General features: G+C 42.5%; 1 protein-coding gene and 1 non-coding gene across 2 annotated transcripts in view; both read left to right on the plus strand.

Moving 5' to 3' along the window:
- LOC124625231 (fatty-acid amide hydrolase 2-A-like) overlaps positions 1–26,837 on the plus strand; it is a 255,926-nt gene that overhangs the window by 71,611 nt on the left and 157,478 nt on the right. The gene's annotated exons all lie outside the window — the stretch shown is intronic.
- Positions 12,816–12,920, plus strand: LOC124554989. Its single transcript, XR_006968507.1, has one exon. It is a non-coding gene; the product is annotated as a U6atac minor spliceosomal RNA (small nuclear RNA).

Below are 26,837 nucleotides of genomic sequence, written 5' to 3' on the forward strand. Positions count from 1 at the left end.
TGATGAAAATGTAGCACGCATCCAGCAAGCATTTGTTCGCAGCCCAGGAAAATCGACTCGCAGAGCTAGGAGAGAGCTGCAAATTCCACAATCAACTGTATGGAGAGTCCTACGAAAAAGGTTAGTTATGAAACCTTATCGTCTGAAATTGCTTCAAGCACTGTCTGCAGCTGATAAGATTAAAAGAATCGATTTCTGTGATTTTATCCTTGCTCAAATGGAAACAGATGAATCTTTCGTTTCAAAGATTGTGTTTAGTGATGAAGCAACTTTCCACACTAACGGGAAAGTCAACCATCACAATGTCTGTATATGGGGCACTGAGAATCCGCGGGAAACAACTCAGTATGAACGTGACTCGCCTAAGGTGAACGTTTTCTGTGCCATTTCAGCCAATAAAGTTTTTGGTCCCTTTTTCTTCGAAGGTGCTACTCTAACTGGACTACAGTATCTGGAGATGTTAGAGAATTGGCTTTTCCCTCAGCTCGAACAAGAAGCACAACAATTCATATTTCAGCAGGATGGAGCGCTACCACATCGGCACTTATCTGTCCGTAACTACCTGAACGTCAACTACCCGAGGCGATGGATCGGCCGCCAGGCAGCCCGTGACAGAGCACTTCATCACTGGCCTCCAAGAAGCCCTGATCTTACCTCCTGCGATTTTTTCTTATGGGGGTATGTTAAGGATATGGTGTTTCGGCCACCCCTCCCAGCCACCATTGATGATTTGAAACGAGAAATAACAGCAGCTATCCAAACTGTTACGCCTGATATGCTACAGAGAGTGTGGAACGAGTTGGAGTATCGGGTTGATATTGCTCGTGTGTCTGGAGGGGGCCATATTGAACATCTCTGAACTTGTTTTTGAGTGAAAAAAAACCTTTTTAAATACTCTTTGTAATGATGTATAACAGAAGGTTATATTATGTTTCTTTCATTAAATACACATTTTTAAAGTTGTGGTATTCTTTTTGAATCACCCTGTATATTAACCAACGATTGCTGACGCGCTGCGATGTTGAAGGTTCTGGAATGGTAGTTGACGATAACGCAGGGGACATTCCATTTCGGAAATCGTTATAAAATTCAATATTCCGAGATCCAAAGTGTCAAGAGTGTGCCGAGAATACCAAATTTGAGACATTACCTCTCACCACGGACAACGCAGGGGCCGACGGCCGTCACTTACCGACCGAGAGCAGCGGCGTGTGCGTAGAGTTGACAGTGCTAACAGACTAGCGACCCTGCGTGGAACAACCCCAGGAAAATAGATGTGGGACCTACGATGACCGTATCCACAAGGACAGTGCGGCGAAATCTGGCTTTAATGGGCTGTAGTAGCAGACGATCGGCGCGAGTACCTTTACTAGCAGCACAACATCGTCTGCAGCGCCTCTCCTGCGGCCGAGACCACGTCGGTTGGACCCTACACGACTGGAAGACCGTGGCTTTATCAGGTGAGTACCGATTTTGTACCAACTGATGGTGGGTTTAGAGTACCCTGTAGACCCCACGAAGCCAAGGATCCAAGTTGTCAAGAAGGCACTATGCAGGGTGGTGGCTGCAAAATGGTATGGCCTCTCCCGCCGGAGGTTCAAGTGCTCCATCGGGCATGGGTGTGTGTGTTGTTCTTAGCATAAGTTAGTTTAAGTAATTTGTAGTCATCCATGGACTTAATTTTTCCAAAGAAAGATGGAAGTTTTATGGATGACAATGTGCCATGTCACCGGGCACAACTCTTCATGATTGCTTTGAAGAACATTCTGGCAGTTCGAGCGAATGATTTGGCCTCTCAGATCGCTCGACATGGATCCCATCGAACATATGTGGAACATAATCGAGAGCTTAGTTCGCGCACAAAATCCTGCACCGGCCACGCTTTCGCAGTTATGCACGGCCATAGATGCAGCATGACTCGTTATTTCTGCAGGGGACTTCCAACGACTTGCTGAGCCCATGGAATGTCAAGTTTCTGGACTACGCTGGGCAAAAGGAGGGCTGAGACGTTTCAGGAGGTATCCTCTGACTTTTGTCACTTCAGTATATTAATCTAAAGTTATATCTGAAAAGTCAACAATTTCGTTCAACACCTTGTAGATCAAACAATATAAGACATTACAACATTAAAACAAATCTCGATGGGTCGCTACCCGCAATATGAAGTTATTAAAGGAAATTCTAAAGTGTTTGCCAGAAATTTATCTTTAGCAAGTACCAATAGGTTACCGTATAAGGTCAGGTTTAGCCACCTCTTTAGTAATACATTACAGGAGATAAATAAAAATCGCATAACTTCCAATCTCAGAACTACGTGCTGGCACCAACGAACGTCTACTAATCATTGGCAATTACTTACAATAACACAAAGTAAGAACAAAGCAGTAAAATACCGTCGAAAACTTAAGCCGGGAAAATTCGTGTACCACCATACCCGGACATCCAGCTCATATATTACAGGTTCAAAAATGGTTCAAATGGCTCTGAGCACTATGGGACTTAACTTCTGTGGTCATAAGTCCCCTAGAACTTAGAACTACTTAAACCTAACTAACCTAAGGACATCACACACATCCATGCCCGAGGCAGGATTCGAACCTGCGACCGTAGCGGTCACGCGGTTCCAGACTGAAGCGCCTTTAACCGCACGGCCACACCGGTCGGCCTATATTACAGGGCCGGAGACAGAATATCCACCATCCCATCGGATAGTCAAGAGCGGACAAACCCGCCTCCGACCGCTTGGAATTACGAAAAAATCTAGTGCTAGCACGAAAAACTTCTGCGCGCAGTATTATCAGGCTTCTACAACAAACAAAGAAGTGGATTAGCTAACTTAAATATCATACACTTTAACACGTGCGCCTAATTAGTAGTTGCAGTGTGCACAATGGGCGAAACACAACAATCCAAAAAGGTTTTTTTTACAAATATCATCCTTGGCGACGAAATATGTCAAGCCTCCCAAAATAGTTCTTTCGCAATTTCAACACTTAGAGAAGAGATGTACAAGCAAGCTCTTGAACAAAGCGTAGGTGAGATTAGCACTATCAATTAAAGTTTTGAAATGCCGCCAAAGACATAAATTCAAAATACTATAGCGAAGGTACTGTGTAACATGCCTAATGAGCCGCGACGCCAGCACAATCTCCCACAGTTCAAAGCTCCAGAGCTCCAGCCCACCGTAGAAACAGCCGTCCAAAACTGCTACCGAACGCCTCGCTCCTCACAGGAAGTCCACACACCGCTCCTCATCAAAACAAGGCGTATAATCCGGTCCGTGGTGCTCGTTCATTCCCGTCGACTGCACCGGCCTCCCGTGCCACGCACAGAGCTCTTGCCGGCACCAGAGTCCGCAGCACCATTTCACCACCCGGTAGCTCATCTGCCGCTGTGTCCAGCCACCGCCTTTCATCCAGCATGCTGCGCTGCTTGAGACACTTTTCCTCGCTCTCTCCAGCAACCCATCAGCGATGTCGCTGGAGACGATTGCGCCCGTTATAAAATCGATCGGGGCGCACGAGGAACGTCTTAGCCAACAGACTTGAAATGTCTTTTGAGAATCGTACCATCCTTTCACCAATGCAACCTTGGTTCCTTCGGTGACCATTCAGCCCACGCTTACAGAGGACCAATATTTATTAGCAGTTTACTCAGATATCGCTAAAGCATATGACAGTGTTTCTCTATAGATGCTGCTCAGAAGCTCATAAATACGACATTTCAAATGCCTTTAAATGAAAGTTCTGTTTCCTTTTATGTGATAGGTACCTGGTCATTACAAAGAAAGAAGATATTGTTGGTGCAAGAAAAATAATTAAGTCTTCTACACGGTTCTGTCCTGTCTACTTGCTATTCACCCACAGCAGATAAGAAAATAATACAAGAAATCAACAATTCATACTAACATAACATCAGTGATAACCTTACAAAGCGTGACAAGAGTTTAGATACAGCAATGATATAATTCAACAAATGATTACTTAAAAACTGCCTCGAAATTTCACTACACAAATCGTCTGTGCTTTCATATTCAAGACTTAAGACAAACGAACAAAATAACATGACATAAGGTGCATTCACATTCCTTCTTAAACGAGTCATGAAATACCTTGGACTTCATATTGACTATAAACAATAGTGAGACCACGTATTAAATATGTTATTATTAAAACTGTGAAGGAGCTACAACGTAGTGTTCGATGGGGTACAGCTCAAGGGTTGTCATCAGTTTTTATTGTGCCTTTATCAGACAGCAAAGGGATTGTGCATGCCTTTGTTATAGCTCAGACCTAAGCATATCCATTTTACACAAGTCAAGCTACTAGAGATGATACAAGAACTCACGATTAAGTGTTAGGTTGACAGATTTTGTCATAACATTAAATTTACACCTCATCAGAAGTGCATAAAGGCGTCTTGCAACTACCGAGAAGCTCTTCCGCAATTCAGAATCTGAACAGTTTCGTGCTGGTTGTATAGTCTGCTACCTAAAGCTAAAATAAGTAAATACTAAATATTCGCATACATATTCTCATCATCTGTAGTAAGATCATTGCATACATCCTGACTCAAAAATTATCCGTTGAAGCCAGAATAAAATCATCATTGTCGCTGTGGAATTTATGGCAATGAAAATAAAAATGCTTGGATTAAGGACGCTTTGTACTCCGAATCAATAAATTACGACAAACCATCCCGTATGACTTCATATATTATGTAGCAGTGGTCCCTACTCTGCCAAAACACCTTTGGTGTAAAAAATTCCACTGATGTTTTCATACCAAGGATGTTTTGGCAGATTAGTGAACACCGCTGCAACAGAACTTCGAAGTGACAATATCACACCTTAGATGTAATCACATGATTGCGACAGCGCCTGAACAGACTCAATACGGCTCCATCTCTCTACCGTAATTGTCGATCTGAGGGATACTGCAACCGTATTTACTTCGGCTGCCCCCAAATTCACAGGAAATAGTGTCGTCGGGGACCGAACTATCAACAGTCATAAAAACCTTATCGGCGACCAACGACGTAACCATATACCGGTAGCTATACAGCTTCTTAGTGGAGAATGCCACAGAGTTACAGACAAAGTTTCAGCCATATAAAACAGTATGTGAATAACATCTGTTGCTTTATGTAATAATTGTTTTTTTGTAATTCTGCTATATGAGATCGTACATTCCCGAAAGAGTCAACCTATATATAGCTTCCTTCCGGCGTAAGAAGTCATCCTCGTTCTGCCAACGGCCTCGTCAAAGAGGATGAAGAAGCAGACAGACTTTCGGGGCACTCTCTTGCCCTTGTGGTGGGAAACTGCCCCTAAAAGGGGAAAAACAGCAATTATCAACGGCATGAGGATGCAGAATGCAGTAGAAACCAATGCGTTAAAGACACACAATGCTTATCCACAGGACATGTGTGAAGAAAGTGTCGTGATGATCTCTCCATTGGCGAAAGATTGCGGGCATGTCCCTCATTCAGATCTTCCGGAGGGGACTCCCAAGTGAAGGTGACCACGAGAAAAAGACTGAATAACAAACGAAAAGATAACGTTCTGCGAAGCGGGGCGTGCAATATAGGGCGTTTGAACGTGACAGGGGAGCTAGAAAACCTGAAAAGGGAAATGCTAAGGCTCAATCTAGATATTTTGAGGGTTAGTGAAGTTAAATGGAAAGAAGGTAAAGATTTCTGGTCAGGTGAGTGTAGAGTAATATCAACAACAGCAGAAAATGGTATAACGGGAGTAAGATTCGTTATGTATAGTGCAGAAAATTCGGTGACAATTTCGTTCTCATCAGAATCGGCAGGAAACGAACACCGACATCAATAATTCAAGTATACATGCCAATATCACAAGTAGAAGATAAAGAGATAGAGAAAGTTTAGGAGGATACTGAACAGGTAATTCAGTACGTAAAGGGAAATGAATGTCTAATAGTCATGTGAGACTGGAATTTGATGGTTACGGGAGAATATGGGCTTGGTATTAGGAATGAGAGAGGAGAGATACTAATTGAGTTCTGCAATAAATTTCAGCAAGTAATAGTAAATACTATGATGAAGAATCACAAGAGAAGGAGATATACTTGGAATAGGCCTGGAGATATGGAAAGATTTCAGTTGGATTACGTCATGATCAGGCAGAGATTCCGAAGTCAGATACTCAGTTATAAGGTGTAACTCAGGAGGAGATATAGACTCAGACCACAATCTAGTACTAATGAAGGGTAGGATGAAGTGTGAGAGACTGATCAAAAAGAATCAGTGCGCAAAGGAGTGGGATACCGAAGTGCTAAATCATGAACAGATATGCTTGAAATTCTGTGAGGCTCTAGACACTACAATAATGAACAGCTCAGTAGGTAGTTCAGTTGAAGAGGAATGGAAATATCTAAAGAGGGCAATCATAGAGGTAGAAAGAAAAACACAAGTACAAGGAAGGTAATTGCAAGGAAGCCATGGGTAGCAAAAGAAATACATCAGTCGTATGACGACCCAAGGCAGTACAATAATTTTCACGGAAAATCGGGAATATAGAAATACAAGTCACTTAGGAAATAAATAAATGGGAAATACAGGGAAGCTAAAGTGTAATAGCTGCACGAAAAATGTGAAGAAATCGAAAAAGAAATGATTGTCTCAAGGACTGACTCAGCATGTAGAAGAGTCAAAAATACATTCGGTGAAATTAAAAGGAATGGTGGTAACATTAAAAGTGCTATGGGAATTCCACTATTAAATGCAAGGGAAACAGCGGATAGGTGAAAAGAGTAAATGGAAGGCCTCTGTGAGAGGGAGGAATTGTCTGGTGACGTAATAGAAGAAGAAACAGGAGTTGACAGAGGAGAGATAGGGGATCCAATATTAGAATCAGGACTTAAAAGAGCTTTGAAAGACTTAAGATCAAATAAGGCAGAAGAGATAGGTAACATTTCATCGGAATTTCTAAAACTGTTGGGTGAAGTACAACAAAACGACTATTCACGCTGGTGTGTAGAATGTGGGAGAATGTCGATACACCATCATTTTCTCTGAAAAAAATCACCCACACAACTCCGAAGACAGCAAGAGCCGGGAAGTGAGAAATTCATTGTAAAATTAGCTTAACTCTTCATGCGTCCAAGTTGGTGACAAGAATAATATACAGAAGAATGGGAAAGAAAATTGAGGATCTGTCAGATGACGATCAATTGGGCACTAGAAAATGTAAAGACAACAAAGAAACAGTTCTGACATTGTGGTTCATAATGGAAACAAGACTGAAGAAAAATCAAGACTCGTTCATAGGATTTGTCGACCTTGAAAAAGCATTAGATAATGTAAATTGGTGCAAGAAGTTCGAAATTCAGAGAAAAATAGAGGTAAGGTATGGGGATGACGAGTAATATACAATATGTATTAATACCAAGTGGGAACAATAAGACGGGAAGACCGATATCGAAGTGCTCGGATTAAATGTGTGTAGGACAAGGATGTCTTCTTTCGTCCGTACTGTTCAATCTATACGTCCAAACAGCAATGACAGAAATAAAAGAAAGGTTCTAGAGTGGGTTTAAAATTCGAGATAAAATAATAGCAATGATAAGGTCCGCTGATAATAACATTGATGTCCTCAGTGAATGCGAAGAAAAACTAAAAGATCTTTTGAACGAAATGAACTGTCTGATGAGCACAGAATATGGATTGAGAGTAAATCGAAGAAAAAGGAAGGCATGTGAAGTAGCAGAAATGAGAACAGCGAGGAACTTAACATCAGGATTGGTGAACACGAAGCAGATGAAATTAAGGACTCCTGCTACCTAGACAGCAAAATACGCCACTACGGACGGAGCAAGGAGGACACAAAAAGCAGACATGTACTGGGAAAAAGGGCGTTCCTGGGGAAGAGAAGTCTACTAGTATCAAACACAGGCGTTAACTTGAGGAAGAAATTTCAGAAAATGTACGTTTGGAGCACAGCTTTGTATGGCAGCGAAACATGGACTGTGGGGAAACCGGAACAGAATTGAAGTATTTGAGATGTGGTGCTACAGAAGAATGCTGATAATCCGATGGACTGATAAGGTAAGGAACGAGCAGGTTTTCCGCTGAATCAGCGAGGGAAAGAATATATGGAAAACACTAACAAGGAGAAGGGACGGGATGGTTGGACATCAGTTAAGACATCAGGGAATAACCTCCATGGTGCTAGAGGGAGCTGTGTAAGTTAAAGACTGCAGAATAAGACAAAGATTGAAATGCATCCGGCAAATAACTGAGGGTGTAAATGGCAAGTGCTACTCTGAGATGAAAAGATTGGTACAGGAATTCTTGACGGAATGCATGAGTTAGAAGACTGATGACTTAAACCAAAATTAGCGCTTCCACGGAGGCTTACTAGCAATGTATTTTTTTTCTGCGGATCGTTCGCGACTGGAACAGTAAAGGGAGAACTGACACTTGTACACATAGTACACTCTGCCAAACATCATAAGGCGACTTGATGAGTAAAGATGTAGACAATACATTACGTACCTCCAGTGGTACGCTATATGTAGAGTTGAATAAAATACAGGTGACTATGACTGGCTGGGTGGCTTATGGACGGAGGCTTTTTTTTTTTTTTCAAACTGCTTTCAGTGCAGTTTGTTACGTGTTATTCCCACTGATGAGTGTTCCTTTCATTCCAACACAAAAATATTGCACTGGATCATAATATGAAGTATACGTCTGATGCTGTAGAACCTGTTTATCCTGTGACCATCTGAGGCATTCTCTTTTCATCTTCTTTAGGGCCAGCAGCGTAATATATGTCTGATAACGACATGATTGTTACAGTAGATACACTGGACGTCACATCAATCTAGACGTGAGTACAAGACAGCTACTTTAATTTGAATGACATTCGCATCCATACCTGTTCTCACCAAAATTGTAATTGCAGGTACCTGAAAATGGCGATTAAGCCGAAACAGTCTGCGGTAAATGTAAATAAAGATTACTCATTATAAGCAGCTATTTGGTGTATCTACTGTAACAATTATAAAGGGAAGTTCCTATTGGGACCCTCAACGCTTAGGGCCGGCCGGTGTGGCCGTGCGGTTAAAGGCGCTTCAGTCTGGAACCGCGTGACCGCTGCGGTCGCAGGTTCGAATCCTGCCTCGGGCATGGACGTGTGTGATGTCCTTAGGTTAGTTAGGTTTAATTAGTTCTAAGTTCTAGGCGACTGATGACCTCAGAAGTTAAGTCGCATAGTGCTCAGAGCCATTTGAACCATTTGAACCTCAACGCTTAGGAGGCGACGGACGTGGGCTGTCTGAATTTAGCAGTGGTCGTAGCGTTGGGCGTTTTTATTTCCGGTTGTTATAAAAGATTTTTTTCTACGACACATAGTTTATTTAATAAATTGTGTTTCTCATCACAGTGGCTTAGTATACACCTCTGTATCATCCGTGCAGCCTCCCAACAAGTGAAAAATTTTCTGAAGCGATTGCAAAATACAAGTTAATTAATTGCCAATTAAAGAAGTAAGATACCGAAAGAACGCTATAAAGTTATACTCATTAATTCATCATCAAGTGTCAGCACCTGTATTCGTCAGGATGATAAAAATCTGTTTGGTTTGCATCGAAGAAAGCGCTCTCAGTTAGGAAAAACTGCTCCAACATCAGTTAGGTCAGATTCCATGGAGAACCCCCCCCCCCCCCCCCCTTGTTAAAGATTTTTAATCTAAATACATACGCCACAAGCCATCGTATGGTGCGTGGTGGAGGGTACCATGTACCACTACTAGTCATTTTCTTTCCTGCTCAACTCGCAAACAGAGCGAGGAAAAGACGACTATCTATATTTCCATCTACGAGCTCTATTTCTCTTACATTATCTTAGTGGTCCTTACGCGAAGTGTATGTTGTGGACAGTAGAACCGCTCTGCAGTCAGCTTCAAATGCTGGTTCTCTAAATTTTATCAATAGCGTTCATCGAAGAGAATATCGCCTTCCCTCCAGAGATTCCCAATTTAGTTGGCTCAAATGGCTCTGAGCACTATGGGACTTAACATCTGTGGTCATCAGTCCCCTCCCAATTTAGTTCCCAAAGCATCTCGTTAATACTTCCGTGTTGCTCGAACCTACCGGTAACAAATCTAGCAGCGCACCTCTGAATTGGTTCAATGTCTTCCTTTAATCTGACGTGCTGTGGATCCCAAACACTTGAGCAGTACTCAAGAATAGGTCACTCTAGTGTCCTATAAACGGTCTCCTTTACTGATGAACCACACTTTCCCAAAATTCTGCGAATAAACCGAAGTCGACCATTCGCCTTGCCTAACACAATTCTCACATGCTTGTTTCATTTCATATCGCTTTGCAACGTGACTCCCAGATATTTAAATGACATGGCTGAGACACCTACAAACGATTTTTGCATTCTGTGCATGGTATAGAAAACCCCTGCTGTTTTCCTTGCTTCTGCAAAGCGTTCCACGCCATTATCTGAAACACAGTATCTATATAACAGTGACGAATGCTGCAGCATCGAATGTCATATACCCTCATATTGTTTTTGCATAAAACAGTTAACAAATGACTGTCCTGTATATCTGTCAAATATTATCCTTATTGCGTAATAAAATACTGCAAATGGTAGGTCGTATTAGACTGTTTTAGAGAAATGTGCACGGGATTCTACATCTACGTCTACGTGATTGATCAGAAAAGTGTGAGCTACCCTTACCTTCTGACCAACCACTTTATCCGTAAGCTGTACTGACACCATCATAGAATTTTTATGGAAGTTAAGTCACACAGGGAGCTGCTGTTTAGATAAAGCAAGTACTTGTACTAAAACCACAAGCTAGCGTCGGTTTGGTCTCAGCGGCATACACACCACACAGTTTGTCGCTATTTGTTCCTTGCGGATGTAGCGTTTGTTGGCTGAAAACAGCATTCTTTGTATGTGGTTTACTGCGCCACTGGCGGGGTGTAATGAAGTCATCATGAGAAATAAAAGGGATGCCGTTAATTAGTATCTGTTCAAGGCATCCAAGTACACTCTTCTCCTGTACTGGAAAACGTATATAGAACTACCACTACTGTACGTACGCCTGCCGTCACTCCAACTACATACAAACGTATAGAAAATTATGTATATATGTGCGTGTGTGTCATATGTTCTCCTCAACCACTGGACCGATTTCAACGCAGCGTGGTACACATATTCCTTACTATCAGGCAATATCACTGTGGGGGTAAAAATCACCTACGTGTCATAGTTCAGGAGATACGACATCATAAACACTGAGATGCGTGAAAAACCGCCGCATCATGCAGGAAGTCTAAATTTATTACTTCCGTGCTACTAAATTTATTCACAATACATTTCGCGCTATCCACATATACAGCTAAATGCAAATACGAAATTATATCATGGTACCACACATAGTTCAGGTGATAAGACGTCAACCGGCCGCGGTGGTCTCGCGGTTCTAGGCGCGCAGTCCGGAACCGTACGACTGCTACAGTCGCACGTTCGAATCCTGCCTCGGGCATGGATGTGTGTGATGTCCTTAGGTTAGTTAGGTTTAAGTAGTTCTAAGTTCTAGGGGACTGATGACCACAGCAGTTGAGTCCCATAGTGCTCAGAGCCATTTGAACCATTTGATAAGACGTCAGAAACCCTGAGACGTGTTAAAAACTGCCGCGTCATGCATAACATTTAAATTTGTTACTTGTTTGCCACTAACTCCATTCCTAACACATTTCTCAGACAGCATCCACATAGGCTGCTGAATGTTCCTATACGTGTTTCTTTGTACGACCGTTTCATAATTTCAAAGGTGTTTTCACGAATACATGGAAATGAAATTTTTTCGATAATACACTAAAAACACAGTTCTTTTTTGTTTTCGTTTCTACGAGAAAATTGGCAAAATAAATACCAGGGCAATGCCTGGTTTCTTAGCTAGTATATTATACAAAAATCATTCGCGATATGGCAAAATTTAAAGCGTCTACTCTCTACATCAACTAACGATCAAACTAGTGGTACATAAACCAAATTGTAATCACTCGTTTATGACAAATGACCCATAATGTATCCCAGACCAAACCCGAATCAAAAATGACTTCCTCGGGCGTTAAATTTCAGTATTAAATTTTCGGCAACATTCGTGTCTTCGTCTACTATTTCTAGCTCGAAAACACGCCAAAAATGGCTTATAAACATCTCTTCATTCGCATATGTGGCTGTGGCGTATTTTGTTTGACAGCTGTTAATAAAGTACTGATTTCTGACGCTGAAACTGCAAGCGTATTCAGCCGGGTCGTTACTAACTCCTCCCGATCTTCCCAAGAGGATGGCTGACCCCTCACAGTGTGCCTTTCGGTGCAGATAGGCATCTGGGCTGTTTTGTGGTTAACATTTATGACGTCAAAAGATCAGCTTGGTCGTGTACGAACCGATTAATTTCTCTGGGTCATTTAGTAGATATAGACGTGACATTTGTACAACTAACACTCAAGTATTAACATCAAAATAAAAAAAAAACTTTCACTTTTCGTCGAATGCCCATCTACAGTCACAGTATCGTGATCCTACACGGCGGTAATCATTTTAGGAGACCAAGTAGCAGTCCGTTGTATCTTCAAAAAGGCACTTTCATTGCAATTTTAGAAGCTATTTCTGTTATTTATTACTTTGTAGCTTACAACCAACATCACTTTCGCGACTTACATGAATTTACAAAAAGGAAAAGGTTCCCCCAGTAGTAAACTACTGTATGCGCATGTTTAATCAATGGTGGATGTCGTGTCCAGCGGCCCAGTCAGGTGTTGTATGAAAGTAAAGATGGTGAACGCTCCCTAGACAAGGATGGAATACATACGATTAAGGCACCGCTCAGATACCAGCGCTTGACCCAGTCAGTAAATACTGGATTATTACTACTCTGAAGGTCTCGGGTTCATTCCCATATGGATGCTATGATTTTTTTTATTATTCATTGCGTCTTTCATCTCTGGCAACGATTTGTTACCGTGAAAAATGCCAAGCTTCATTACGGCAAGAGCTCCATGTTAAACTGGATAAGCTAATTCTAAGATTAGGTCAGCATTATCTGTTAGTCCTCTATGATACTGGTCCCATATGCTTGAGAAATAATCAAACATAAGTCTTTAGTTAGCAGTTTACTTTGTAGAAGTTCTCTTTAGATGTTCTTTGAGCATGGCGCTTTACAAACAGGTAATTAGTCACTTTTTCCATTCATTCGAAGGTTGTACAGTTTAATCATGAAGTATCTGTCTCTGTAGTAAGCCCATGTTACTGGAAATGACATGAGGGGTCATTCAAATCTAATTTGCATCCACAAACTGGGCACTATAAAAAAGCACGTGACGCTGCATACCAAATGCGTCACGGAAACTTTTACGACAAATGATGCTCTGTTGGCAATGTGAAGTATCGTGCATCCATTTAATATGCGACGCACGTGTTTGAAAATTTGCTAACTCGTTCAATATTTCGATGCGAAATTCATTTCGCATGTTATTGCTACGGATAAACACAGTACCGCGAGCAAACTGCAAAGGCTGCAGAGACATGCATCGGTTCGCACTAGACGATCGAGCTGATTTTCTTATGACGTCATGAACGCTAGCCAATCAGACCCAATGCCGCACTACTCCGAACGCCAGGTCTCGGCTAGTCTCCACTACCGTCAAAGCACCCGTCCACGACCAAACAACTTGTCAAACTTTACTGTGTTTGTCAAATATTTGTAGTTTGACTTGTTTGTCAAATATAGAGCTTGTTAGAAGCGTTTGGGAGAAGTTTCCAATAACAACGGATTTGACAAGATGGAAGACATTGTTTGTGCTGATGTTTCACAGCGCATGTTTAGGGAAGATGAGTTTTATTACAATTTATCTCATTGTATCGAGAGTTTCCACAACTATGGAAACTACATTAAGGATAAAAACGAAATGTCAGTGGTAGCTACCAAAATGGAAGAGGTGTCGCCTCATTCCTAGCCTTATACTGCGTAGGAAGAAAAACATTATTCTATGCAAAACGTACAAACGGGAATGAAATAAAATAAAAAATGTTCGAAGCTCTCTGGTTCTTCCATGGGAGATGTTTATGTTCCCACGTTGTGGTATTTTAATGAACTGTCTAAGGACCAAGTAGAAGAGAATGAATTTTCGCATACTTGTGTCTTCCTTCTTAATATGATGGCGAAATAACTGAGCTATGTGTCTTCCTTCTCAATGTGATGGCGAAATAACTCAGCTATTAAAGGTTTTACTGTCAATTCGGAGAAAACTGAAGTAATTATCAGGTGCTAAGTGTAATATTTCCTTTACCAGATTTTCACGAGTATATTTCGCTGCCGGCCGCGGTGGCCAAGCGGTTCTAGGAGCTTCAGTCCGGAACCACAAGGCTGCTACGGTCGCAGGTTCGAATCCTGCCTCGGGCATGGATGTGTGTGATGTCCTTAGGTTAGTTAGGTTTACTTAGTTCTAAGACTAGGGGACTGATGACCTCAGATGTTAAGTCCCACAGTGCTTAGAGCCATTTTATATTTCTCTCTCAGTTTCAACCATTCCCTGGAACAACGGCTTGTTTTCTAAATCTTATTTATTCACAGTGCTGAATGTCAATGCAAGAATATATCGCGACACGAGCAGCGTCTGCTCAAAAGTGAGGTTGAATTGACAAGCTAGTTGGTATATGTAGGGGCTTGTTTGACAAATCCGTTGATGGCAAAGAGCGAATTTGACAAACAAATTTGATCATGTACGGGGGCCTTAATATCTGTTGCAACAGATGACGCGTGTGTATTATTATATGCGGGAACGGTTACTTCTTGTCTCTCAAGTGCAGCCCTGTGCTAGTAACCCTACTACTACTAAGAGTTAATAGCTCGCACCCAGATTTAATAAAAAATATCGGGTGTGTTGCGACGGTAACTGTCACAATGTGTTTTACATCAGACACTGGAGCTAAGTGGCCAATTGGAGGTGGTGTTTGATGGGGAGGAACGCACTTGGCGAAGTTCTATTAAAGTCAAACCGGCGTTCGTTTCCATTGGATATTTTAAGTGCTGCGATTTGAGTCTGACTTTTGACTAACGTAGCTCTAAACCGTTACTCTGTCTTCTTGGATATTTTTGCAGAAGTTGCAAGATATCAGTTACTATGCGACGTAGTGACTGTTAGCGGTTTACATTCCCCGGTCCATACACGGAATTCTTAATCTTTATGAAAGCAATTGGATTGATGCGTGTCGCTTATCGTTGGTGCTGAAGATGTTATTATTTTAGCCCTGTCTCTCGGGTCAAGCGAGGCTAGCGACATTTATTAAGACCGTTTTATAGTTGTAACAGTGGCGATAATTGATCCGCGCAGGCCGATAAATATTTACTTGGAACTCAGTGGTTCAATATGTTGCACAGTTCGTATCGCGTGGTGAAAATTGATAATAGCCGCTGATATGAGTAAGTCTTCCTGAGACAGAGAGAGAGTGAGAGGCAGGGTGGGGATGGATGACGGTTAAATCTACTGCTGGCACATACAGTATTCTCCTCTCGAAAAACATAGAAAGGGAAGATTATTGCATCATCTGGTGGCCAGGAACATTGCACATCATTTCTCCACGTTTTGGTGGCCAAATACTTATAATGATAATATCTTCCACCGATGTTCGAGCAAACAACCTCCGAGTTGAGCACCAGCCCACCATCGTGCGTCAACAATCTGGGCTACAGAGCCAGGTAGCAAACAAAGTAGTGATTTCTGGGAAATATCAGAATAAGACCACCGACGAAGAGCAGGAAACTAAGCTTGATTTGCTGACATTCTGTGGCTCTGTGTCGGGCAAGATAAGCCGCCTGTTGAAAAGACACAAGATCAAATCAATCTTCAGGCCTCCAACGAAAATCCGTTAATTACTGAGACCAGTTAAAGACGCAGTAGGTCTCAGAACACCGGGAGTCAACGAAATACGTTGTGTGGCCAGAAGTACATCGGATAAACAGTGCGCACTGTGGAACAACGCAGGAAAGAACATGAGAGGTATTATCGCCTACACTATCCAGAGAAATCGGCGTTAGCTGAGCATGCGTTAGAAAACGGTCAACACATAAAATTTGACGATACCTCTGTCGTGGCTCGCACTAACGGCTTCTGGGACAGTTTAATAAAGGAAGCTATTGAAATAAAAATTGCTGCAAACACCCTGAATAGAGACGGTGGCTTACAGCTCAGCGCTGCGTGAGATCCAGCGATCGCGCTGTTGAAGAGGGCACATGGAACGCCGACTCAAAACATGTCCGTATATGGCAATGTCACGGGCACCAGTGACGTCACAGCCGGCAGCTAGCGTATATAAGGGCGCACCAACAGCCCACTGGCAGTCATACCACTTGACAATGGCCAAGGAGTGCTTGGCCGAAAGCTCGTGTAGTTTTAAGCAATTGACGCGGTTGGAAACCCGACAACATTTTATTCAACATTAGATGGGTTTATTACAAAGAATCCTACAGGTAATACACACCATGCCATCAGAATTCCACAAGCAATCACGCAGTATCATTCTGCAATCACTGCTTGACTCGCAAAGTGCACGTTGATCCTTTGTGACCCGATGTAATCTAGAAAATCTCGTATTAGCACAAGCCAAATATCGTCAGACAATGTAACATGAACCAGCCACGATTGAAAAAAGTAAACGAACCGGTGAGTCATCCTCTGTTTCCAGCAATACGTAGGGTTATAGTACGACTGACACAAGAAAATGATCTGATTTGATCCATTAGTAACTGTTTGTGAAAGACTGCGACGACGGACGTTCAATAAGTAATGCACATTTTTTTCTGGTTGTATTCAGGATTCCAGTACGCCGTATTATTCCCCACTCTTTGGGCTACAAAACCCTATTTTTCAACATATGCTCCGTTCAATGCAATGGCCTCACGCCATCTTACTGGGAGGGCCTGTATGCCCGCGTACTGCTTCCTGCGGATGTCGGAAGGTGCGAGATCCGGGCTGCAGCGTGGATGAGGAAGAACAGTCCAGTGAAGATTTATGAGCTCCTCAACGGTGCGTAGACTTGTGTGAGGCCTTGAGTGTCACGGAGAAAGAGAAGTTCGTTTGCATTTTTGTGGCGACGAACACGCTGAAGTCATTTCTTTAGTTTCCTTAGGGCAGCACAGTACCCTTCAAAGTTGTTCGTTGCACCAAACGGAATAACTGCCGTCAGAGTCCCAGAAGACCGTCGCCTTGACTTTAGCGGTTGAGGGTGCGGCTTTGAACTTTTTATTCGGAGAAGGGGTGGAGTAGCGTCACTCCTTGGATTGCCGTTTTGTGATAAACCCATGTTTCATCGTCTATGACGATGTTTGACAAAAAAATGTCACGATCAGCCTCGTAATGCGCAAGCAATTCCGCACAGATGGGTCTTCGTTGATCTTTATCGTCTTCTGTTAGGCGACGAGAAATCCAGCGAGCACATGTTGTTGTTGTGGTCTTCAGTCCTGAGACTGGATTGATGCAGCTCTCCATGCTACTCTATCCTGTGCAAGCTTCTTCATCTCCCAGTAACTACTGCAACCTACATCCTTCTGAATCTGCTTAGTGTATTCATCTCTTGGTCTCCATCTACGATTTTTACCCTCCACGCTGCCCTCCAATACTAAATTGGTGATCCCTCGATGTCTCAGAACATGTCCTACCAACCGAACCCTTCTTCTAGTCAAGTTGTGCCACAAACTTCTATTCTCCCCAATTCCATTCAGTACCTCCTCATTAGTTATGTGATCTACCTATCTAATCTTCAGCATTCTTCTGTAGCACCACATTTGGAAAGCTTCTATTCTCTTCTTGTCTAAACTATTTATCGTCCACGTTTCACTTCCATACATGGCTACAACTCCATACAAATACTTTAAGAAACGACTTCCCGACATTTAAATCTACACTCGATGTCAACAAATTTCTCTTCTTCAGAAACGCTTTCCTTGCCATTGCCAGTTTACATTTTATATCCTCTCTACTTCGACCATGATCAATTATTTTGCTCCCCAAATAGCAAAACTCCTTTACTACTTTAAGTGTCTCATTTCCTAATCTAAGTCCTTCAGCATCACCCGACTTAATTCGACTACATTCCATTATCCTGGTTTTGCTTTTGTTGATGTCATCTTATACCCTCCTTTCAAGACGCTGTCCATTCCGTTCAACTGCTCTTCCAAGTCCTTTGCTGTCTCTGACAGAATTACAGTGTCATCAGCGAACCTCAAAGTTTTTATTTCTTCCCCGTGGATTTTAATACCTACTCCGAACTTTTCATTTGTTTCCTTTACTGCTTGCTCAATATACAGATTGAATAACATCGGGGATAGGCTACAATCCTGTCTCACTCCCTTCCCAACCACTGCTTCCCTTTCATACCCCTCGACTCTTATAACATCCATCTGCTCTCTGTATAAATTGTAAATAGCCTTTCGCTCCCTGTATTTTACCCCTGCCACCTTCAGAAATTGAAAGAGAGTATTTCAATCAACATTGTCAAAAGCTTTCTGTAAGTCTACAAATGCTATAAACTTAGGTTTGCTTTTCCTTAATCTTTCTTCTCGTAGGGTCAGTATTGCCTCATGTGTTCCAACATTTCTACGGAATCCAAACTGATCTTCCCCGTGGTCGGCTTCTACCAGTTTTCCCATTCGTCTGTAAAGAAATGGCGTTAGTATTTTGCATCTGTGACTTATTAAACTGATAGTTTGGTAATTTTCACACCTGTCAACACCTGTTTTCTTTGGGATTGGAATTATTATATTCTTCTTGAAGTCTGAGGGTATTTCGCCTGTCTCATACATCTTGCTCACCAGACGGTATAGTTTTCTCAGCACTGGCTCTCCCAAGGCTGTCAGTAGTTCTAATGGAATGTTGTCTACTCCGGGGGGCCTTGTTTCGACTCAGGTCTTTCAGTGTTCTGTCAAACTCTTCACTCAGTATCATATCTCCCATTTCATCTTCATCTACATCCTCTTCCATTTCCATAATATTGTCCTCAAGTACATCGCCCTTGTATAGACCCTCTATATACTCCTTCCACCTTTCTGCTTTCCCTTCTTTGCTTAGAACTGGGTTTCCTTGTGAGCCCTTGATATTCATACAAGTGATTCTCTTTTCTCCAAAGGTCTCTTTAATTTTCCTGTAGGCAGTATCTATCTTACCCCTAGTGAGATAAGCCTCTACATCCTTACATTTATTCTCTAGCCATCCCTGCTTAGCCATTTTGCACTTCCTGTAGATATCATTTTTGAGACGTTTGTATTCCTTTTTGCCTGCTTCATTTACTGCATTTTTATATTTTCTCCTTTCATCAATTAAATTCAATATTTCTTCTGTTACCCAAGTGTTTCTACTAGCCCTCGTCTTTTTACCTACTTGATCCTCTGCTGCCTTCACTACTTCATCCCTCAGAGCTACCTATTCTTTTTCTACTGTATTTCTTTCCCCCATTCGTGTCAATTGTTCCCTTATGCTCTCCCTGAAACTCTGTACAACCTCTGATTTAGTCAGTTTATCGAGGTCCCATCTCCTTAAATTCCCACCTTTTTGCAGTTTCTTCAGTTTTAATCTACAGTTCATAACCAATAGATTGTGGTCAGAATCCACATCTGCCCCTGGAAATATCTTACAATTTAAAATCTGGTTCCTAAATCTCTGTCTTACCATTATATAATCTATCTGATACCTTTTGAATCTCCAGGCTTCTTCCATGTATACAACCTTCTTTTATGATTCTTGAACCAAGTGTTAGCTATGATTAAGTTATGCTCTGTGCAAAATTCTGCCAGACGGCTTCCTCTTTCATTTCTTAGTCCCAATCCATATTCACCTACTATGTTTCCTTCTCTCCCTTTTCGTACTCTCGAATTCCAGTCACCATTGACTTTTAAATTTTCGTCTCCCTTCCCTACCTGAATAATTTCTTTTATCTCATCATACATTTCATCAATTTTTTCATCACATGCAGAGCTAGTTGGCATATAAACTTGTACTACTGTAGCAGGCGTGGGTTTCGTGTCTATCTTGGCCACAATAATGCGTTCACTATGCTGTTTGTAGTAGCTTACCCGTACTCCTATTTTTTTATTCATTATTAAACCTACTCTAGCGAGCACATACTCTTGAGCATACCAGCTGGTGGACGAATGTGTCAGCACTAACGTCAGAGACATCCAGTTGGGCAGCGACGTGTTTGTGATCTGTCGACCACTTCGAATGAGACTGTCCGCACGTTCCACCATTGCACGAGTCGAAGCTGTGTGCGGCCGACCGGAACGCGGGAGAGCGAACAGGTTTGCGTGACCTTGTTGCGCTGACGACAGGCGCCTCGCTCAGCAAATCAACATGCTTTTGGTCACTGTCAGATCTCCTTAAACATTCTGCAAGTGCCTATGAATATCTGCGATGCTCTGGTATTCCGCTAAATAAACTCAGTGACAGCTCTCTGCTTGGAACCCATCTCCGTTTCAGACGCCATTTTGAATGCTACTTCTAGGGCCACCACCCATCGGAACTTCATGAAACTGGAGGGGCAGAAGCGAGAATATTGTAACATAGCTGAACACCTGTGGACCAGAAACATCATCCGAAGTGCCATCCGTAGTGGTTTTACGATCATACTGTAACTCACGAGAAACCTATAGTTATGAATATAGTTTTTTTATTTTTTAGACAATCCATGTAAATCAACGTAATATGAAGGCTTTTCAGTTTTTGGCGGTATGGTCTGCATTTGTTTGCACACAGTTTTACGTCTTTCTCTATACCGAGCGACGTGGCGCAGTGGTTAGCACACTGGACTCTCAATCTGGGGGACGACGGTTCAAACCCGCGTCCGTTCATCGTGATTTAGATTTTCCCTGATTTCCCTAAATCGCTTCTTGCAAATTCCGCAATTGTTCCTTTCAAAGGGCACGGGGGCAACTTCTTTCCCTAAACCGATGGGACCTCGCTGTTCACGGTCACCCCCCCCCTTCCCCCCCCCCCCCCCCCCCCGCCCCCGCCCCCGCCAACCAACCAACCAACGCCTTTCTGTTACGATATACATTGACGAAAAAAAAATCGCTACACCAAAAAATAATTTATAATAATTTATTTAGAGTAATGATATTTCGGCACTACATTTGTCTAGGTAACATACTTAAATGATTACCATTTCAAGATCACAGGTAACGTAAGTGCGAGATAAGCCATTGCTAATATGAAATGCTGGTACATTAATAACAGCTGTAACCGCCGGAATGTTGAATGCGAACTTGCAAACGGCATGTGTTGTGTTGAATAAGCGTCAGATGTTGTTTGTCGAATGGAGTTGCCTGCCTGTTGCACTTGGCCGGAAAATACACGCCGGTTAGTGCTAATCGTGGATGACGCTGGGGTTGTCCTCCGATGATGTCCTACATATGCTTGATTGGAGACAGATATGGTGATCGAGCAGGCCAAGGCAAAATGTTGAAACTCTTTAGAGCATATTAGGGTACAACAGCGGTATGTGGGCGAGCGTTATGCTGCTGGTAAACACCCCATGGAGTGGTGTTCATGAATGGCAGCACAATAGGTTGAATCACCAGACTGACGTACAGATTTGTTGTCAGCGTACGTGGAATAACCATGAGAATGTTCCTGCTGTCATAAGAGAACGCACAAAGACGTTAACTTCAGGTGTAGGTCCGGTGTGTTTAGCAAGCTGACTGGATGGTTTCAGGCTCTCAACACACGGCCACCACTAACACCGAGGCAGGAACAACTTTCATCAGAAAACATAACAAACCTCCACCCTGCCCTCCAATTAGTTCGGTTGACACCACTGAAGTCTCAAATGGCTGTGGTGTGAGGTTAGTGGAATGCACGTTACAGGATGTCTGGCTCTGAGGCGTCCTCAGTACACGTTTTGTAACAGCCTCTGATCAGAGGCAATATTTACATGACAGAAGTAAATGACGTCACAACTTGACAACACATTATTAAAATTTGTTGATTACTATAAGGCAATCACATTTATACTTTATTGAGACTGCAGCTTTACCATGACTTTCAGCACGATCCTTCTAAGATGAGAGAATTCCTACAAATCGACGATTACGGGGCTAAACGCTGTACCATTTCTCGCCCGATCAGGTGTCTCCATGAGGACTTATCTATCGATGTATTGAGTGAACCAGAACTCCACCAGCAAAATTTCGGAGGTTTTTCGGTGATATTTTCTGAGCATATTGGTAGAGGGACTCGTGGTCCTCGGTGGTTCATTACAGCCTAATTGGATAATAATGTAACTATCGTGGTTGTCCTGTTCCGTTGCCACCTCGCGACTTCTTCTTCTTCTGCGGCCATATGAAGAGCTCGGGCGACACTCACTTGGATCTGGTTGCTAGAAACGTCGCAGCCGAACATTGTTGGTCGTGAAAAAAAAGTCAACTGTGCGTCGTTGTTCACTCTTCCATGATCATTGTGGTCGACGTATAGGGACATTTATATTGACAGAAATGACTGATCACAATGAAATAAAAATATAAGGGTTTTGTTTGAATTATTCTGTTTTTGGGTGTATGTTTTGGCGATTGCATATTCAAGGTTTTTTTCACTGTCTTGAACTTACACTACCTGACGAAAAAAGTTAACCACAAAAAAGGGGAGGAGGACATGAAACGAATATTCACGGATAGAGAGGACGGGTAATGTTAATTCAGCCATTGCAAAATCGAGTGAAATTTACAAAGAACTTGGTAGTATGAGCTTACTTATCATTATGAAGGTGCACCCTCAATTGACTGGATACACGCGCTGATTCGCTGGGGAATGATGTCATAAAGGCGTTGAATTATCTCCTGAGACACGCTGGCTCGCAGCTGTTGTAAATGGTCCTTGTTATGTTGAATATTAACGTTGCCTTGAAGTTGATGTCCGAGCTAGTCTCACACGTGTCCGGTGGGGAGAGACCCGGGGATCTTGCTGGCCACGGGAGTAGTTCGACATCACGCAGAGACTTCATAGAGACACGGGCCACGTGCAGACGAGCTTTGTTCTGTTGCAGAATGGGACCGCAATACGTTCGCATGAGAGGATGTCAGTAACGTACCGTTGCGCCGTCGTAGTTCGCTCAGTCACTATCAGCCCGTGAGCCAAAGTCGTACCCACACCATGACACCAGGAGTCTACAGAATTGGAAGAATGGGACCTCTCCCGAGGTCGCCGCCATACTTACCGGCGATGGTCATACAGGGTACTGTAGAACCACGATTCATCCTGTTCATTATAAGTCCATGCTTCCCGGTCACAGCACCATTCAAAAAGCGTGGGACAGTAATTCCCTAGTCCGTCAGCTGCTGGTGTCCGATTAATGGTATAGGATGACACAGTACGCTGCAGAGAGTCTATTAATTGTCCTCAGGTGGCAGATGCAGACGTGAAAGGGTTGCAGTCGACCGGAGCCTAGACGCCGAGAATGCCTGTCCTCACGTTCCCAAGCCGTCCAAATCGCGCCACTATCGCATCCGAATGCCCAGTAGATTTGGATACTGCGCGATTCGACAAGCCAAATGGAGACCCACAGTGAGGCCCTTTTTCAAAACCCGGCAGATGTCTATAACCCTTGCACACACGAGTACACAGCGTCTGGAAATCCTTCGCAGTGATCAGTTAAAATCTGACGCTGTTACAACTCCTGTATACATTACCAGTCCTGGTAACAAAGCTAAAAACGTACAACAGTAATGCTTTCTGACTGCCGCTCTACCTGTCCCAGAGAACTGAAACTCTATCATTTGCGTACCCGCCGATGGTGTGTACGTGTATGAAGATACAATGATATACGACCATGTCTTCTGGATGCTTCACTAATTTCTCAGGCAGTATATTTTCACAGAAACAAAGATAATTGGAGTAATAAACCGAATGTATCACAACTGTAATATCAATCTTTGACGAGCCACGGCGACTAAAGGTCTTTTGTACCAAAACACTCAGAATTTATTTTTGAACTCCCTCCGATGTCTGCGATAGAGACTACTCGTGTTTGTTGCGATCGACTGTGTATCATGTCGTGTAGAAAACAGGAGGCGATCTTGCGCCATCCAGAACGAGCCACCGAGGCAACAGGTCGTCAAGGCCGCTTGCGGAATCGCGGTCCACACACACACACGCACACAGACGCACACACAAACCGTGATCGCCAGACGGCAGACTCGTGGACAGCCTTCGCTGTCAGACAGCAACTCAGTGAAGTGTTACAGGATGGAGGCAGCTCCTAGAAACCGCCAGTACTCACCATAATCAATTTTAGCTCCAGTTGCATCTGTGACATCGCAGTCATTCGCTGCGATTTCTCATATTTACCATATGCATTATTTCAGCTGCTGCTTCGCGTTCTAACTGCAACATTTGTACGTTTGGTCATAGCCACATGTAAAAGAAATGACACTTTTGATTCTATATATATTGGGTCTCCTGCGAAGTGTTGCTTAAGTAAATGATATTAACAGATATGGACAGCATCGCATTATAAAAACTCAGTTTTTCGGAGCAGATTATTAGACACAGTATTAGTTGGTGGTTATCTATCTTTGTGATCACTTTTAGCTGAAAGAATTTATGAAAAGATATTCAGTTACTTTCTGACCCTGGGCAAACCGTAAAAATTTGTTCACTCGTGCTTATTGTTTCGTTAGATAAATGGTTCATCTAGTGGGATATAATATCTACACAATCCTCAGTTAACAACGCTGATCAATACACTAGAGCCATTTTTAATTAGTTATTATTATTATAAGAATAACTATTACTTTGAACTGATCACATCACTTCAGAAAGAAATGCATGAAACCATAAACGAGGGAGGTTGAAATGGTTCAGATGGCTCTGAGCACTAAGGGACTTAAAATCTGTGGTCATCAGTCCCCTAGAACTTAGAACTACTTAAACCTAACTAACCTAAGGACATCACACACATCCATGCCCGAGGCAGGATTCGAACCTGCGACCGTAGCGGTCACGCGGTTCCAAACTGAAGCGCCTAGAACCGCACGGCCACACTGGCCGGCTAAACGAGGGAGGAAATAATTTAGTGTTTCTGTGTGAGTGTGAGCTTTACAAAGAAATAAATATATCTAAAACTAAAGAGGGGACATTGTTAGTAACTTTTGTTCTGTTTCGCCGGCCGGTGTGGCCAAGGGGTTCTAGGCGCTGCAGTCTGGAACCGCGCGACCGCTACGGTCGCAGGTTCGAATCCTGCCTCGGGCATGGATGTGTGTGATGACCATAGGTTAGTTAGGTTTAAGTAGTTCTAAGTTCTAGGGGACTGATGACATCAGAAGTTAAGTCCCATAGTGCTCAGAGCCATTTGAACCATTTTTTATTTTTTTACTATTTATCTCGAATTACAAGGAAAAGATTTTTGTCTCATTCAGATTATATGCACTTGCTGTGTGTTTCTTAGATAGATCTCAGTCCTTTTTTGGAATTTATACAGGCTTAATTTTATCGTTGATAGAAGGGTTCCTAACATTAACTTTCTTGGTGTATGCTTATAAACCCTTTACCAGACTGTTTATTTTATTAATAGGAAAATAAGCAATATATTTAACATTTATGCGCCATCTGTTTTTATATTACCCTCGTCTTTGTTTGAATCGTCTGCTTTGACGTCGAGGCATGAGTCGAGTCCTGGGAAGCAGATGTGTTGATGGATGCGTTTCTGGACCACATATTTACACCTGTTTGTCTCTGTGAAGTTCCCTCTGTGGCGCGTTAAGGCTTCCTCTACTCGCATCAAACAGTATCAAGTATTGCTGTTGAAATAAAGACGGAAAGGAATTCCGCTAGTTGAAGTAATATAAGAGGTAATAGTTGAGGTCTCATTCACAGTGAGCTACTTGAAACCAGAACATTAGCTCAGTTGTTAAGGACGCTACATGGAATCGACCAATGCCTCGTTTTTCATGGTCTGTCAGCACAGGTTTATTGAAACTGATTCAAAGCTTTCGCAAGACCTACGAATACCAGACAACATTGAGTTTAATAAAGTATAATTGAAACAGCTGTCATGTAGTTCTTTTCTGCGTCGAGACCCACTGCTGGTTGGCTACTGGGTATGTTAATAGTGAGTCACGAGGAACAAATATGAACAAAAATGGTACAAATTAAGAAGAAGTTTAAATTAAACGATTTAGGAAGATTTTTACTCTTGAATAAAGTTTTCATTTATAGCAAGATTTGATTTTGTAATAACTTAGTCAATCGTTTACATAAAATTCTTTTTGAATAACACATGTTAACAAAATTAAACACATGGAAAAATACTCATCACACAACTTCATTTTTAGAAATAATGGTCATCTGAATGTCAGTAGAGATTTAAATGACATTTGTATAGAGATTTAAAGGCTATTTGTATTCTGCCACTTATCAGTTTTGGCCACTAACCAAAAAACACATAAAAATGCTAGTCATGGAGAAAAGCACAATGTTTCGCTGAGAGATCGCCTTCTTAGTATACACATACAATAAAGAGACATGTATCACACACCCAGAGGATATACGTTCTGCAACTTGTGGGACATGCCCTACTGTCTCCGTCTCTCCAGCCCCTCTCCCCCGCGAATCGAATTTATGTACCCCCTCTGTCTGCGTTTAGTGTTATCCATGTAAAAGAGTGAGAACGTGCGAATCTTGTTCCAGTGCGAGGACGTGAGTACCAGTGCGGTATTCACCTTGTGGGATGTGAGAAACCGCGGAAACCAAACCAAGGATGGCCGGCACACCGGCTATCGTCGTTAATCGACAAAC

Source organism: Schistocerca americana, chromosome 1 (genome assembly GCF_021461395.2).
Source record: "Schistocerca americana isolate TAMUIC-IGC-003095 chromosome 1, iqSchAmer2.1, whole genome shotgun sequence".
Classification (NCBI taxonomy): domain Eukaryota; kingdom Metazoa; phylum Arthropoda; class Insecta; order Orthoptera; family Acrididae; genus Schistocerca; species Schistocerca americana.